The following is a 6,098-nucleotide window of genomic DNA, read 5'->3' as shown; positions in this document are numbered from 1 at the left end:
TACTGTGAGTAATTGACTTGTCTTTGCATGTGTTTGTGACGGGTGCCACCATAGGGCTAGGATACATTCACCTTTTCGCAACTGGTATCGCCACTATTTGGTAGTGATTCATGAACACATGAATATCATATCGGAATCTTACAATCAACTCGTTTCGGAGAAACTGTTTATGATTAGGACCGAAAGACTTTAAGAGATGGTACTTTTTGTTATCCTGCCTGGCGCTCAGGAAAAAACAAAGGACTGGTCGGCTCGAGTCAGAATACTGTACGTGAGTGGGGTATTCGTGTTAACTGCGGCATGGTACTAGTATCTCCGTGGGCTAGCTTTATAAAACACACACACACACACACACACACACACACACACACACACACACACACACACACACAGACTCCCTCACACACACTCCCTCACACACACTCCCCCACACACACATGCATGAAAGTCGCTATGTAAGTGCAACCATCTTGAAGTCGACGTTACAACCCATTTCACCTCATTTGTTATGATTATGGAAACAGTTGTTTTCGTCGCTTGACTGTATAACAGCACAGTTTCTTTACTGAAGTTAGAACTAGAGTTCTTTGTTTCTCCCTGTGTTGGTTACATATAGATGACATGTTTCCTTCACCAATCAACTTCAAGGGCGCCGTACCAGGAAGTTATGTGCGAGGTTTAGTTTCAGTGCCCAGAAACAATAATATGACTCTCCAATGGACGAAAACAGCATTCCAAGGTTCAACCCTCCTTTACAATTTTCTCATCAGAATTAATGTATCCTATGTATATTCTTCTTAGATTCCAGTAGACACGTCTCCTCTGTGCGCCGTTGCTAAAATCAATGGATACGTTACAGTCAATGTCGAAATTCTCAGTCAATTTGAACAGTAACGGTCAAGCAGTTTATCCTTTGCTTGATGCTCTGTCACGTTACAAATTGTTACCGACTAATTTGACGAATTAGATGGACGAATTCTACAAGTAAAACACGATCAGACATGAAGATGAAATAACATTTGCTCCAGCTGAGAGAAATGCACGGTAAATAGTATAACAGTTATGCTGTTTGTTAGCAATATTCCATCTATAAATAAACAATTCTGGTCCAGACAACCCAGTGGTTGACATCATGAGCATCGACCTACGCCATTGGGATGCGATAACATCGATCAACCAAGTCAGCGAGTTTGACCACCCGATCCCGTGAGTCAACTCGTAGGTCAATGGGTTGATAAAGTAAGACTGAGTATAATACATGGTAAACATGGTACCACATGGCACTCAACGCTCCGGCCTATCTTGTAGAGGACATGGGTGGCCTAGTCGACTAAGGCGACGCAATTCGCTGAACAGCGTCGCATCCCTTGGGCACATCGGAAACCTGTGGTAACGGGTTCGAATTATGTTTCTAGGTTTGTCAGCACCATACCCGTGCTCGTGAGTTTCACCAAAGTGGCAAACATCTAACACCTGCATCACTTTGGGTGTTCCTCCCACATCAAGCTCACACGCCTTGATACAACTAGAACACAGTTCAAAGCGGGGTAAAACCCAACTCACTCACTCTTGACTTCGTAATCTACGGTGTTGTCATACACTGAATACTTAATGAGTGAGTGAGTATGGTGTAACGCCGCTTTTAGCAATATTCCAGCAATATCACGGCGGGGTACACCAGAAATGGGCTTCACACATTGTACCCATGTCAGGAATCGAACCCGGGTCTTCGGCGTGACGAGCGAACGCTTTAACCACTAGGCTACCCGACCGCCCCGAGTACTAAATTGGATCGGGTGAACACACCATTGACTATCAGAAAAACATTTTTAATGCAGGGTTATGCAGGACCAGTCTCTGCTGTGGTGTTAAGTGTAATAAATGAAGTTACTGTACATTTAACAGTAAAATATAACAAAATTGCAAAGACTAAATAGTTTTTTAAGAGGTTTAAAAAAATCATTCGGTCACACCAATTAAGTGAAAAACAACAAGATCTCATTTTGTTTAACTGACATTGCTTCAAGTCTGAGGCAGATCATGTTCTGGTATTTGAAGAGCACACATGACCCGACTCGTCACAAACACGCCTCTAAACGGTCTTAATGGAGCTGTTATTGTTTCCCGATACAGATATACTGAAGGAATGGGCAAGGCGGGACACATCCCTGCACATACTGCTTCAATATCGACACATATACAGGTTATTTCCAAGAGGTATTTTAATATATTGTTATAGTTAAAGTTTTAATGTAGTTTAATAAAATTATAATGGTAGCGGGGGCACGGGTGGTCCAGTCGTCTAAGGCGCCGCGATTCGCTGTGCAGAGTTGTCAGAAATCTATGATTGTAGGTTCGAATCCCGGTTCGCCCCGATTATGTTTCTAGTTTTGTCAGCACCATACCCGTGCTCGTGGGTTTCACCGAAGTGGTAAACGTCTGAGACCTGCATCACATCGGGCTTTCCTCCCACATTAAGCTGACACGCCGCGATATAACTGGAATAATGTTAAAAGCGGCGTTAAACCCAACTCACTCACTCACTATAATGGTAGCGTTGGCTGTGCTCAGATTGAAGTAACCAGTTAAATATATAACGGGCAGATATGGCCCCGTTCCCAAAGCGATCTTAGCACTAAGATGATCGTAACTCTCATACTTTAACACAGGATTAAGACAATTATAGCACTAAGATCGCTTTGTGGAACGGGCACAGGTCACTGCCAGATCACCCGAGTTCTACAATCTATGCAGAGTAGACATGGTGCATGTGATTGAATGTTTCATCATATTTGAAGACCAACTCTCCGCGATCGATAAAATGTGGATCAATCTTTACGCTATCAAGCACTGGTCCAAACACAAACCGTGTGAATTCAGTACTCAGTGGTGTTCGTATGACGTGAATGTTTTGACCCATTGTTTGGCGAAATAGCCTATAATAAGTAATTAAAGTTGTTTTATCAAGTCAATTCTTCCCATAACGTATGAGGACACGTGATCTATGAGAAACCATAGCTAACATTGCCCCATACTCGGATACACAGATATGTCGGTTATATTGACACAGAGGCGAGTAGTTATGGAAGATGTGGCTTCAGGTGGATTGTGTCGTTGTAGATAGGGTGACGTTGTTTAGCAGGATGAAATGTATCGTCTATCCTGCTGCTGTAGCAATGTGGGTCATGTCAACACAAGCATAGATGAGACACAACTACAGCTCACAGAGGAGGAAGCACAGTCTCGGGAAGGTCGAGAAAACCTAGTTTGCTTTGGTAATCCACACAAAATAATTATTCCCCAAAATGGCTTTAACCTTCATTTTATATTTTTGACACAGGCCTTCTCCACGTTTTGAGACATTCCTGTGTTAACAAGGCATCGCGTACAAGTCTCAGTATTAAATTAGTGAGTGAGTGAATGAGCTGGGTTTAACCCCGCTTTTAACAGTATTCCAGTTATATGTCGGCGTGTCAGCTTAATGTGTGAGGAAAGCCCGAAGTGATGCAGTTTACCACTTCGGTGAAACCCACGAGCACGGTATAGTGCTGACAAACCTAGAAACATAATCGGGGCGAACGGGATTCGAACCCAAAATCATAGGTTTCTGGCGTGCCCAAGGGACGCAACTCTGCACAGCGAATCGCGGCGCCTTAGACGACTGGGCCACCCGTGCCCCCCAGTATTATATTAGAATGACACATACTGCTATACAGAGAGTTACAGACGGGTAGTCAGACACGCAGAGAATGTAACTGACCTGACTTCTGGCATGACGTGTACATCCTGCACCTCATGCCTTAACGTCTGAATGATATTTAAATCATGTAAAAGTTCCATCTGTCGTAAATAAACCATTGTACCAATGCGGCGGATACTAGTCCAAAAAAGAAATAAACAAATTATGTTTTCATTGTAGAGCTAGATTTCCTGTGGATTGAACCGCTCTATATTGAAATTAGAACCGAAGTACATGTATGCCTATGGCGTTGCATATATGCTCAAACAACTCTCACATTATTATTAAATACAACAGACTATGTGTGCCACGACCGCTTCGTAAGCCAACATGGAGTGGCTTCTATTATGGTGAGACATCGGCCGCTGCGAAATTAATTTTTACGTCGTAGAAATACACCGAATGTGTCGTCCCTAAAATCTGAAATACACTCCTTCCGTCGAGTTATATCCAATTATCTGCCCAACATGTAACTTTGAATTTTTAAATCACCACCATAAATATTGTATTTTGTATCCCATAAAAGTACATAGTATTTCCCAATTATACTGTCAAGGAAGACTTCGTGTTCACATAAGTCGCGATAACCAACCCAAATCAACTAATCCGCCAACAATAACGTCGATATGAATAAGTGAGTGAGTTGGATTTAACGCCGCTTTTAACAGTATTCCAGTTATATCACGGCGTGTCAGCTTAATGTTGGAGGAAAGCCCGATGTGATGCAGGTCTCAAACGTTTACCACTTCGGTGAAACCCACGAGCACGGGTATGGTGCTGACAAACCTAGGATTCGAACCCACAATCATTGGCTTCTGGCGTGCCCAAGGGACGCAACTCTTCACAGCGAATCGCGGCGCCTGAGAAGACTGGGCCACCCGTGCCCCCCGATATAAATTAAGGTTCGTACTAATGTACTTACTTCTTAACATGAAACACCTCTAGAGAGATGCTAGAGATAACCTAGGTTGTAATCTCAATCGGCATAAGTTTCATAGTGATGAAACGGGATAACTGCGCTTATCAGTAGCAGACATAACTACTGCATCTCACGGCCCTCTTCCATATAGTCCGTACCGCGGGTGAGAATAACAAACTTTGAAGTTGACTTTATCTTTTGAAACTGAAGTAAGGGGTCGGTCATGTTATTTCCTAGGTAGATGGGGGCTATGTATTCAGACACAAACAAGGAACAAGCATATATGTTTCCTTTTTTACGTTTAATTACTATTTGCTTGAAGTAAACGTCGTCTGACAGTTTTTATTTTTCAAAAAGTTACGAAAATCATGTTTTGTTTCAGTACGTGTTTCTGTCCAGTCACATGCGTTAATATGGCAACAATAATCAAGAAAATCTTCAACGCACTCATATCTTAAAAGGATGTTTGTAGGGACAGTGGTTGCCTGTTGTTTGTTCTTATGGCCATGTTTGGGACATTTTGCACCTTGAGTGTGTTTGTCAGGACTCTGGTGATAACAAGTTCTGGATAAGACATTGTTACCATCCTATATGTATATTAATCATTGAAAGTAATAAAATCATCAGGTCATAACTATGTCCTCCCTCACTACATAGACACGCCTTTACCCGGAGTGGCAACGCCAGAGACTGTTGTCGTCACAACTGCCCCACATTACGAAGGTGTGTCCGAGCAAGCGTCTGATGATTGATTGGGGGCAGTGTTATAGAGAGAGATAGGGGGGATACGACAGCCCTGCATACCTCCAGTGTGTTTGTGGATGTATCTGTGGTAGGTGGTGAGTGGAAGCGGGTACAGTATCGGGCAAAAATCAGTGGCAAATGTCTTGGGTATGTCACACGTATCAGATAGGTTCCGTTTGCACCACGAGGACCTGTCTAGCCTACTCCCAACGTCGCAATACTTTTTAACCTAAGAATGCCAAAATAACTACTTTATCTCCTTGTAACTTGGAATCAATACAGCTTCGCCTGTTCCTTACAATGCCAAACTGCATGTTCACAAAGGCTGATTAATTTTATGAATAATACAAATTCCAGAAGAGGATTCTTGTAACCGAATCATCGATCATATTTTGAAAATCCGGATGAATAATTTCCTTTAAGTTTAAAACTCAGATAATAATCTTAATGGTAGGTTTGGATTACATACTTCTCCAAGGTATTTGACTCTGTCCACAGAAAAAAATTATGGCATTTTGTCAAATCACATGGTCTTAGTAGTACAATAGGTAAGTTGTTGTGTTACGTGTATCAAAGTGGAAATGTTTGTGTGCGAAATAATGGTACTATATCTGCTACCTTTGTAAGTAATGTTGGCGTGAAGCAAGGATGCATATTGAGTCCTTTTCTATTTTCATTCTTTATTAATGAATTAGC

The sequence above is a fragment of the Haliotis rufescens genome, unplaced genomic scaffold (genome assembly GCF_023055435.1).
Source record: "Haliotis rufescens isolate VD_foot unplaced genomic scaffold, xgHalRufe1.0.p SCAF_31, whole genome shotgun sequence".
Classification (NCBI taxonomy): Eukaryota; Metazoa; Mollusca; class Gastropoda; order Lepetellida; family Haliotidae; genus Haliotis; species Haliotis rufescens.
This window is presented reverse-complemented; position numbering follows the sequence as displayed.